Source organism: Engraulis encrasicolus, chromosome 2, assembly GCF_034702125.1.
Source record: "Engraulis encrasicolus isolate BLACKSEA-1 chromosome 2, IST_EnEncr_1.0, whole genome shotgun sequence".
NCBI lineage: Eukaryota > Metazoa > Chordata > Actinopteri > Clupeiformes > Engraulidae > Engraulis > Engraulis encrasicolus.
In genome coordinates this window covers 6,949,040-6,961,590 of record NC_085858.1, presented here as the reverse complement: position 1 = coordinate 6,961,590, position 12,551 = coordinate 6,949,040, and positions in this window count along the sequence as shown.

The window sequence follows — 12,551 nt, the reverse complement described above, 5'->3', positions numbered from 1 at the left end:
TATCTGACAAAGATAATTACCCCTGATGCCGAGGCTAAAATCAGCCTGACTGCGCCATTACCCAGCCTAATAGCAGCATCAGACATGGGATAGGGACATTACCTGTAAAAAAGTGCGAACTGTTATTTTTGCTATTTTCCGTGGCTTGCCATCAGTCTCTAAGATTGGGGAACAGCATAATTGGATGGAAAATGGAAGATAATAAACATACAATGGTGGTCTTAAAAGTTTCCCACACCAGCAAACTGCCTCTCTTCTCCCATTCATCTCTCACGCACCGCCCATCCCCAGACTAGACAGAAGCGTGCTGCTGCCCGTGACCTGGGGTGGCAGAGAACATCATCAAATGGGCACAGACTTGCATCAGTAGAGGTCCACAGTCGTCTGTTCGCACAATCCAATCTGTTTCGTGTTTGCCAGGGCATGAAAGTCCAGCTGCCAATCTGAGATTACCTGCTCCCTCCTTCTTCCTACCCCCACCTCCATCCTCCTCTTCATGCCCACCTGTCTGGCTGCGCTGCCACCCTCCGTCCTTGCAAAACCTCTCTGCTGGCTCCTGCCTCAAAGCAGTGGGCCGGAAGCCAGCAGCATCAGCAAATGAGGCCTAGCGTGATGTGTTTATCTAATTTTGTTTGTTTTGATAAAAATGCTAAAATGTCTACCTGTGTGGGAGGATGTCCATGGTAATGAGAGCTTGTTGGGAGCGAGCCACAACGTTGCCCTGTGGTGCCACACAGAGAGCTGTGCCAACGTCTTAATAAGAAGTGCCAGCATAAGAATGCTGATGATGCCATCTGCACTAATGTGACCAAGAAACCTCATTAAGTTTCCACCTTGGTGTTTTGTCGGCGTCTGCTTCACTGGCCAAGAACCGGGTGAGACAGTCTGATAGGACGTGAAATATATAATAATCCTCCCAGCAGTTTCTTTAGCACTGCTAATGATTTGAAAGGGACTGCACAATTTGAGCTGCATTAGATCTGAACAATACATCAAAATTATCACAATATGGCAATTGCTATGCAACTGCTTTTTCTTCATATCAAAATATTTCACCTCTCAGGAGACAGTTTAATGACAGGGGGTGGGGTGTCAGCCTGACAGGTGGGCATGAAGAGAGGGATTGAGGGGTAGGGAGATGAAGAAGGAGGGAGCAGTTTGGGACCTGGACTTTAATGCCATGGCAAACATGAACACTGCCTGAAATATTTGCCAGCAATCAATGTGTTTCCAACAGGGCAAAGTGCAAATCCACCAGCTGCAACACGAATGGTTTTGTTTTGATCTTCACCATTTATCTTGTGTGTTCATGTCCCTTCTTCTTTTTGACACTGATGTCAAAAGAACATCCTGTGTGTTAGCAGGCACAGTCGTAAAGCTCTGCTTTGATGGCTTATCGTAAAAGAATATTACTACAGCCTCTTCATCTGATTATCAAAACGATTATCTCAAAAGCAATCATCTGAAAGGGCAATTTCGTACCATCCCCTCCTCTTATCCTTGTCCATCTCTACAATGCAGCTGTGAGCTCTATATCGCCCCTCTTTCTTTTTACTGTCTCCAGTGAGATTAGTGGAATTTTGTGGCGAAGGACTGTGGGGAAGGACTGGCAAATAAACCGGGCCGGAATCGAACCCGGGTCGCCAACACAGTAACCCAGTGCCTTACCGTTAGTCCACGGCAGGGCCATCTAATCTGAATGTTATTGCATGATTCTGTCTTAGTAAGTAATCCTACTCTTATCTCTGCTCTCTAACACCATAAGGCAGAGTTGTATAAAGCAGAAGTAGAAGAACTCTTACAGATGTAATTACAACACTAGAAGTATGATATTGTAAAGTTGAAACCATGTAATGTCATACCAGAAGTTGTAATTGCTGTACATTTGTAAGAGTTTTTCTAAACTTTGCTAAAAGGTAGCCTAGTTTGAGAGAACACCTGCTTAACATGACTTGTGGTTACAAGAAGACACATGATCTTTCCCACTCAGAAGCAGCAAAACACAGTTGTCTTTTGGAGAAGATATATGGTGTTGCTCAAGAGAATGAGGATTTACAATTCCACCATCTGCACCGATCGTATCTCACAGTAGCCCTGGAGGAGAGCCAGAGATAGAGAGAGAGAGAGAGAGAGAGAGAGAGAGAGAGAGAGAGAGAGAGAGAGAGAGAGAGAGAGAGAGAGAGAGAGAGAGAGAGAGAGAGAGAGAGAGAGCATGGCCTTAGGACTGATTTCAGGAGGAGAAGGTCATTGAGCGGCTTGCCTTATTTATCTCCTATCTACTGTATTTATTTACAGTGGGGTGATTACGTTGAGGAGTGTGAGCACCTCATGCTGACCCAGTCCTCCACTCTGAGGAGCCAGACGTGTTCGGGTCGCATAACTGTGGTCACCACAGCTGGCTCCTCAATTGAGCTGATGCGGATTTGAAATGTGGGCTGACACACACAGTTACCACAATGCATCCCATTTTGGCCGAACAGTTAAAATTCTGGAGAGGCTGTTGGATGCTGTGTGTGTGCCCCCCCCTCTCTCTCTTCTCTCTCTCTCTCTCTCTCTCTCTCTCTCTCTCTCTCTCTCTCTCTCTCTCTCTCTCTCTCTCTCGTGCGTGCGCGCACCTCTGTCATTTTGTGCATGTGTGTGTGTGTAGTACTTATTGGCTACTGTTTGTGTGTTATGTGTATTGCACTTAGTGTGGATATGTTGTTATATAGGGAATTATACAGGGAATTTGCATACTGTGTTGCATGTGAATGAATGCTTTGTGTGTGTGTGTGTGTGTGTGTGTGTGTGTGTGTGTGTGTGTGTGTGTGTGTGTGTGTGTGTGTGTGTGTGTAGGAGAGAGAGAGAGAGAGAGAGAGAGAGAGAGAGAGAGAGAGAGAGAGAGAGAGAGAGAGAGAGAGAGAGAGAGAGAGAGAGAGAGAGAGAGAGAGAGAGAGAATGCATGAGAGATATTAAACTGTCTCAGCTGTGTGTCACAGACTACATCTCTAGACTACATCACTCCAGATCATAAATCTTCGTCCGCTCCGGTTGACAGTTGACAGTGGTGGTGATAAGAAAATGTCTGTCATGTCCTGTGGCATTCCTCCCACTATATAGCCAACCCCACACAGCACAGCACAGCACAGCGCAGCGCAGTTCTTGCAGGAGGACTGACAACATGTATTTAGTAGAGTAGTAGAGTAGAGTAGAGTAGAGTAGAGTAGAGTAACTTTATTGATCCCCAGGGGGAAATTCAGGTATGCAGTAGCTTACATAAATACACAAATACACAATTTATCATCATAACATGGCCTAATTTCATAGCGTCAAGACCTAGCCTACTAGCGCAGGAAGACTGTGTAGTTCTACTTGTCTAAGAGGCATTATCAAATCTGCCGGGGAAGGATCTTGTATGTGTATATGGACAGCCACCCCCTCAGTCTCAACTTCATCTCACTCCTCTGCCTCGCTGTCTGTCCAGCTACGCCAGTCAGCTCTGCAACACACAGCACCACCATGATGTCTGTCTCTTACCGTGGTGGCCACAGTCACCATAGCCTACCACACACAGCACACCACAGCACAGCACAGCACAGGCGGCAACAGCAGTAAACCAGCTGCAGGCAGGCCTGGACTGGTCATCTGACATGCAAGGCATTTTCCCGGTGGGCCGACAATCATCAGGGGCCGATGCTTTTTTTTCTTGTTTGTAGCCTATGTTTCAAATTTCCCCTCACAGACAGGCCCTTAATTATGATGGGGCAGCCCACTGGTGCATCCAGTAGGTACAGTGGACTGAGCCCATCATAATTGTAGTGTGGGGGTGGGGGTGAGGGGCTAGTCTATGCCAAAAAAAATGCCCGTTTGTGGTCCCATCCCAGTCCTGGCTGCAGGCATGTTTGAGCAGGAGTTGCAGCCCTGTAGACGTGCAACCAATCTGTCTTGCCAGCTTCACCAGTCAGGTCTACAAACATCGGGGCAGACTCAGTGTCAGGATTGGGGTCACACAATTTGGACTTTTTGGTGAATTTGTGAAGTTTGAAAATACAGTACATTTACTCAAATTCCAATATGTGTGGGTATTTTTGGGGGGCTCAAGTTTTTCAGAAATTGATGGGAACATGTCCCCCCCATCCCCCTTGGGATTTGCAAAACTTTCCACAATGCACAACACAGCACCATGACTGTCTGCCACTGTGGCGGCCACAGTAACCATTGGCGTCAGTCTGTGCCAACTAAGGCTAAGTGACCAAGGCAGAGGTTGAGAGACAGCTCCCATGATGTGTCTGAAAGCGCACCAGTGGGAATCGGCAGCCATCACTCATGCCGGCCTGAGATTGGCGACATGAAGTGTGAAAATTGCCTCAAACCGCTGGAATCCTTGGGCAGCTGCGTGGTCCTTGATCCCATTGACATCTTGCCTTTGCAGCCAGTTTGAGACAGTGATTGCGGCCAGCAGGCGTTATTTATAGTCCATTTTGTTGCTAAAGGTCAAGGGTTTTCTTCTTACATGTAGATTAACAGACAAACTTCGGTCTGCTGTTGCTGTTAGAGGAATAGTCATGGGATTCTGTTATGAAAGATGTCTGAATCCAACTATGTAGACAGATATTCAAAATAATTTCAGTTCCAGCAATAACCAAAAAAAGAATGTCTAAAGATTATGAAATTAACCTTTCACTCTCATTGGAATATAAACAGTTTTCTGCCATATGCCTGACGGAATATATCCCCTGAAGTAACAGTTGGCACAGTAATTGGATGAAAGAGCCATATGCGTCTCTTATCCTGTGGGTCGCTGACCCCATATTTAGCCTGATTATCATCGACTTTCAAATCTCGATTCACAACGCCGCCGAAGTTGTTACGTCACTAGGAGGGTGTAGCCTGAAGCCTCGCAGAAGACTCAAGTTCCAGCTTGTAGAAGCCTTGTTCCCCTACATGAGAAACATGATCTAGAATCCTTGTTCCCTGCATAAGAAGCATGATCTAGAATCCCTGTTCCCTGCATAAGAACCATGTTCTAGAATCCTTGTTCCCTGCTTAAGAAGCATGTTCTGGAATCCTTGTTCCCTGCATAAGAAGCATGTTCTAGAATTCTTGGTCCCCTGCTTGACTTGCATGTACTAGAATCCTTGTTCCCTGCATAAGGAGCATGTTCTAGAATCCATGTTCCCCTGCTTGAGGAGCATGTTCTAGAATCCTCGTTCCCTGCATAAGAAGCATCATGTTCTAGAATCCATGTTCCCCTGCTTGAGAAGCATTTCTAATGGGAGGCTCCATGAGTCCATCCGCAGCTCCATCATCTCTCATTCTTCACATTCCGTGCTCATGTGTGCATGCTCATCGCAGCACCAGACGTCCAACGGGTTAACACATCATTCTCCACACTGACGCAGCTTCACACATTGGGGTTATAAGAGGTGGCTGCACACACATACTGTACATTAAATGCCATTTAAATCATCACACACGCCTTGCCAAGAGTGCCTGTCAAGTCTGCCAATGCATTCTCCCTCTCCATCCCACACTGAGTGGACAAAGGGAGAAAAAGCACACATGAATATTGATTATGCAAGGGTTATGCAGTGTTTACACTTCATTTCAGCATTGTTAATTTAATGATGTGTATATTTTTATACACAGTATATACTGCTGTGTCCTCATTTCTCGTAACCACCACTCCTCTGCCCACAATCTCCCAACCACCCTCCCTGGACCCCACTCCACCTCTCTTTGTTTTTGTCCACGAGCATGCCGTGGTACTTACACCTCCATGTCCGGCACAGGGGAAGCTTCAGCCATGGCATGTCATGCTGCTGCACCGTACGTGCGTCAGCCACAAGAGGTTTGCCCTGGCCAGTGGCACTCAAAGCCCTCTTGTTCTACCCCTCGAAACAATCAAACAAAAAGCATGTTGTTGGCTGCAAACACAAAAGCTGTGGCGTAACCATGGTGCTCCTCTCTTGAAAGCACCCACCACGGCGCAACCGCTGCAATCTGGTCACACCGAGTCCAGGCACTCGTCGCCTTTTATTTCAATTATTCCCATTCATATAATTAGGCCAGGGGAAACATCCATTGTCACCAAAACAATAAACAACAAAAAGAGAAGTGTGCTGAACGTCAAGAGAGGCCCTCTTGGATTGGAATATGAAGAAGACGTTTTGTTGACGTATTTAGCGGAGAAAACGTATTTACTGTAATCAAGTGGGCACCACTCTTCATCCTCCCCGTACTTACTTTTAATGTTTACTTAGTGTAAGCCTTAACCAACGCACACCAGAGTGTGGATTAGTCACTGACAAACTGCTGCAGGATAACAGCAGGATAAGTAGCCGCTGGCTGCTTCTGGTTTGGCGTGATGAAGAGCTAAGATTAGCGAGGCGGTCATTTTGTTTTGTCACAGTAAATGCGGTGTTGTGTGTTGTGTTGTGTTGTGTTTTGGTGTGTTGTGGTGTGTTGTGTGATTGACTGCCAAAGGGCTGTAGAGCTAAATGTGGAAGTAATTGGAAGTAATGCTTGGCTCGGGTGTGAGGAGTTCCTCATATACAGCGCTAATTGCATCAGTGGCGATTACTATGATCACCACCCACTCGAAATACACACGCTCACACTTACACACACACACACACACGCAGATGTAAGCACACACGCACATGTACGTATCCACACTCACCTAGGCACACAAACGTACACACATGTACACACACACACACACACACGTACGTATGAACACACACACACACACATACACACACACACACACACACACACACACACACACACACACACACACACACACACACACACACACACACACACGTACGTATGAACACACACACACACACATACACACACACAGACTCAGATCTGTCCATTAGGGCCATGGAAGGTGACAGCAGAGCGGTGATTAGCGGTGGCCTTTTAAAGGGGGATGGCCTAAACAGGCGGGGGGGCTCACGTGTTGTTTACCCTCCGCTGTCCTGGACGTCAAATCGAATAAAGGGGCCGTGATTGTGTGGCCGCCTTTAAGCTTCCTGTTAGCCCCTGCGGAGACTCGGGTTACCCAAGTGACACTTTGGCCCGCGTGCTTTGTGGTGCACGGACACAGAGTTGTACATCGTCTACGCAGATGCTCACAGAATGTACAGAGCACACACATACAGAGCACACACGTACACCAACAGACATGCCTTTAAACATCTACAGGCATACAGTAGCATACATGGATTCGTACTACACATGTACCACATATGCACACACACACACTCACACACTCACACTCACGCACACGTAAAAAGCATGTTGTAATCAAACACATTAAAGCAATATGAAGGTGAGACATTGGCCATCTGCCCTCTTTCCTCATTAGGCTAATGTGAGGAAGGTAATTAGGTGATACTTTCCTTGCTCCCGCTAGTCATTCGGCCCTCGCAGCTCTTCATTTACACATTTTCAAACTTTACAACACTTGAGGTGATATGATGTTGACCACTTCAAATATATGTTGTGCTTTATTTTGACAGCCCGCTGCATCTGGCCAGCAAGGTTGCACATGTGCCCACACATACACTACGTACACATCCAGAACACCCAGTACACACACTTACAGTAGAAGACACACAACTCAGCATATCTGTTAAGGATTGCTGTGGGTCTTCAGACTAACCATAATCCCACCACGAATGCAACTAGGGTTGAAGAAAAATAAAACGTCATTGTAGAACGCATTGCATTATGCGGGCCTAGCATTACCATTCTAATGTCTGGCGTATCAATATTGGTTTATCACAAGTAAAAAGAAAAATTCCAAGGGACTCTCATTCCCCAAAATAATACCTTGGAATTCTTTTGTTCTAAGTTTTCCCATGCAAAGAGCTCCTCAATAAATGACTTTTTGAGTCCAGGAAGCGCTCCTAAAACTAACTTTTAAAAAATAATAATTTATCACAGTGAGGCCAAGTTAATTCCTTGTTATATAAATTTACTCTTGATGGGATGCCTAGAAGTTATCAAATAGGGAGTACTAGTCCACATGGCAACTCCGAATGAGAGGTGTATTTATAGCTTTATAGTTTGACCCATCCAGGTCTTCATCACTGGCCTGACAGATACTTCTTTGTCCGGCACCTGGCCTCTGTTACATAGGGGGGATGTGCATCTACATTTACTCTGCCACATGCCTGGAATTTACACCTACCACCAAGTAATCCAACAGTCTTCTGAATTTTGTAAATAAATAGGCAACAGTGGGTGTTAGAGGGTTCATATCCGTTGAAGTGCAGTGGCAGCACAATTTTGTAAACAACAGCTGAGTTGTGAGGTTTTGCCCCAGGCCTCAGCGGACTCTAGAGCAGAATCACATGTATATGTAAACATCTACCACTTATTCATGATCTTCTGGCTCTCCTTTCCCTAACAAAAATCTGTCTTGTCATGTAGCCCCAAGTGTGTGAACTGCAGCTAACATTGTGTGGAGTTTGTCAGAGAACCCTAAAGGCTTGGATAAGCAGTCTCTCAGCCTCTGCCTCATCGTTTGTTCATGTACAGAGTGGGTTTTGCGGAACAAAAGCACGCGCCAAGAAATAAGCCAATATACATGTACTCTACATAAGCAACACAAACATACATGTAAGCACAAACAAATACAAACACAACATTCATTCGCTGATGGCAACTTTCTTTAGTACAACTTAAGGCCAATTTATACTTATTGGCGCTGACGGTTGCAGAGCCTGTGCAACCGTCTGTGCGCGACCACACCCCCCGCGCAGAGGCTCTGCAACCGTCGTCGCGCGCCTCAAAAAAATCCTGACTACGCGACAGACGGTTGCGAAGGTCGCAGAGAAAAGGCGCTGTGATTGGTCGTCTCGATACTTCCTTCTTCTCGTGGCGGCACAGTTCTCCCAAAAATACTGGATAAGAGAAAGATAACGCAAAACACGCCCACTCAATGCAAAAGCGTGTGCTCAAGTTGGGTCTCCTAAGGGGGCGTTGTCCCCTCCTTCTTCTTCTCTTTTTGAGGTGTTTGCACAAGACGTGCGCTACCGCCATCTACAGCGCTAAGGGGACTTCATTTATTCTCAACCTCAGGACTCCGAAGGTCTCCTAACCGAAGGTCTCCTAAAGGGGCGTTCACCCGACATAAAGTGGATACCGGAAAAGAAACAAAATGACGCTTCTTGTTAGATCCACCTTCTTTGGTTCTCCGGTAGTTTACGAGAGCCAAACTGTCAATATTCTGTGGAATACGAACACTTTCTTTCTAGTCTGTGTAAATAAATGAAGCTACAATGACTGAATTAGTAAGTAGCAAACAAACACTACATCAGTTTAGCACTCGCAGCACAATGCCTGCAGTCTGACTACTGTACTGTAGCCTTGTAGCTATGTAGCCAAATGTAGCTAACGACATGACACCTCGTGCGCAGATCTATAACATCAACAGTGGTTAGGGACCGTAAGCAACAGGCGCCGTTGCTGAACTATAATCTGCCCTTTAGATAATAGCCAAAATAGAGATCAGTACAAGAGTGGAAATAGAATACATGGTGTTCTAAGGCTTTAGATTTTATTAAACCAGGCCTACTGTAAAGATTTTAAGACATATGGGTCATCAGCATACTGTATTCTCTCCTCTACGGTGTATGTGCTGTAACCATAGACTGTAGAGCTATAGTAAATTGACAAAGTAGCTGTGATGTCACCCTTCGACTTGATCAGAGCCAAATGAAGTCAATTTTGAAGTGCAGGGGACTGTCATTTTAGTACATCTTCAATCAGCCTGCTCACGACCAGTTCCAAATATGGGTGATATTATTGTACACTGAAGATCTTGCCTCCCAGGTGTCCTGATTTCTGGAGGAAAAGGTTGTCAATCATGATAGCCCTGCCAACCACGCTCCTAGTAGTTTATAAAACTTTCACTTGGCTATGTGTACGATGGACAGCGTTTAAGGTGCTGGTTACATGTATGCGGATATTTGTAAATGTGGATATTTTTTATATATGTTTACATATCAACACGACGAATGGATACTGTAAAGATTAAAACTCCATTGTGACAGGGTGTCTAGCCACCTAAATGGGATATTTTTTAATACCTTTTGAAATGTGCTTTCTTATCTAACACTCTGTTTACGTGTACTAATACATTTTCAAAATATCCATATATGTGTAAACAGCTTCTAAAACACCTGTCACTCCTGTCCTGTGGATATCAACACAAGTTACAGACGAAAAATTTAAGTGAAGATCGAAAATGATTTTGAAGTGTGAAAATTGTCTGGTTAACATTAGTCTATCACTACGTTTACATGAGACATTTAATTCGGAATTAACTCATTTTAATTCTGAATAAAGCTTAATTCCGCTTTGAAAACGTCATGTAAACACTTCTTAATTCGGAATTAAATGAAAGATCAAAGGAAACTCGACCAAACTATTTAATTCGGAATTATTAATTCGGAATTAAAATCGCGATGTAACCGCTGCCTATGGGATTGTCCAACTTCCTGTGCCTAAAGTCTGTATCTGTAGCCTTTATAACTTTGACCGGAAGGTTGCCACTTGTCTTTGTCATCGCGAATGTGTTTCATGTACTGTCTTGTAGCAAAATGTAAAGGATGAATAGATGAAGAACATAAATCAGAGACAGATGATGTTTGACGTCATCTCTAAAGAACTCTGGAATTCGCTTCAGGCAAATTGGCATTCCAGCACCAAGTGCAATGACAGTGATAGATGACAGATTTTTATATATTAGGCCTACAGTTGAGAGAATATAATTGCAGTGTTGTAGACTTGTGTAAGATTTACTGCATGTACATACAGATGCCGGAGAGATAGCTCTGTCTGTCTGTTCAACTGATGGATGGTGGAGATAGGGTTGGTGTTCTGGTGTTCTGGGAAAAGAAGAAATCCAGCACTCACTACTGAGCATGTTATACCAGATGGCTGGGAAGGACAGCTTTAGCTAGATGCTGGATAGCAACGAGTAGCCATGAGTAGCAATAAGTAGCCTAGTCTGGAGCACTGACCAGATGGAGGAAAACGATGCTAATACTGGGAACCTGTCAAGTCATTATGACTGAGGCTCCTTTTGAGGGATGTTATTTTTCACAGATGAATTTCACAACTTGTGAACAACAGGCTGTTTTGTAACCCTGCATCGGCCCTGCTGACAGACCTGTGGGATTCACTGTCCAGGACCTGCTCTGTTATGACACTCTGTTTTCCTCTGTGAGTTGCATCGTTGGGTTTATGTCCACACTGCCCTTGACCTATAGGGTTCTGCTTTAGTTAATAAGTGGTCAGTAGTACAAAGCAATGTCACTGCCCTCTCTCTATCCATAGCCATCAGAGTATTTCCGTCACAAGTTTAAAGATGGACCCCACCCACACACAAGCATACAGAAAAAGACACACACACACACACACACACACACACACACACACACACACACGCAGGCACGTACGTACACGCGTACACGCACACACACACACACACACACACACACACACACACACACACACACACACACACACACACACACACACACACACACACACACACACACACACACACACACACACACACACCACATAGGCACATCCCCTTTGACTTGGGGATTCTGAAAGTCCCTCTGTGCATCTAGTTAATGATTGTACTTGATATCTGCTAGTGAAGCGAAAATGGCCCTGAGTAGGCTAGTGTGCCGCCAACCAAGCCATGCGCACTGGGGTGAATCCACGGCATTCGTGTGTGAGTCTGTGTGTGTGTGAGTTTGAGCGTGGGTGCATGTGTATATAGCCTACTGTAGGTATATCCATCCGTTTGTGGTGTTGAAAGAGTGGTTGTGTTTCTTAGGCCGATTGTGTGTATGTCTATGTGTGTGTGTGCATGCGTGCGTACGTGCATGAAACCACAACATTAGTGAGTGTGTCGGGGGGGTGGTGGTGTTGTGGTGATGCTGTGATTGTTGAGGAGGAATGTACATAGGCCTCCAGTAGACACAACTGAGTTTGAGGGTGTCTGAATGTGTGTATACTGTATTCAAAATGTTGTCGAATGAGTGGTTGTGTTTGCTAGGCCGTGTGTGTGTGTTGGGGGTGGTCCATAGTCCATAGTCCATAAAGGCAAAACAACTGCCAATCTGTTCTGTATCAGCTCTGATGGGAAGCCTTATTGTGTGGCGCAGGCGATGCTTTTTGGTACCCTGACGTATAACCTCCAAGAAAAAATTGAATCCTGTAATGTAATTCTGAATAGCCAAATGAAAGAAAGTATGTGCATCTGCGTGCAGCCGTGCATGTGTGCATGCATGCATGAGTTTGTGTGTGTGTGTGTGTGTGTAAAGATGGGTGTTCAGACAGTGTGCAAGTGACATATTGCATCGGCTGACTACCACAGATAGGAGGCAGGGAGCTTTCTGCTCTCCACCAGTGCATGTAGGATGTGACAGCATGTACTCAACAGCTCCTACTCCCATTATACTAACGAGCAGGTGCAGCAGCATGAACCACCCCCCCCCCCCCCCCCCTATAATGGCAGCCCCCCCCACCAT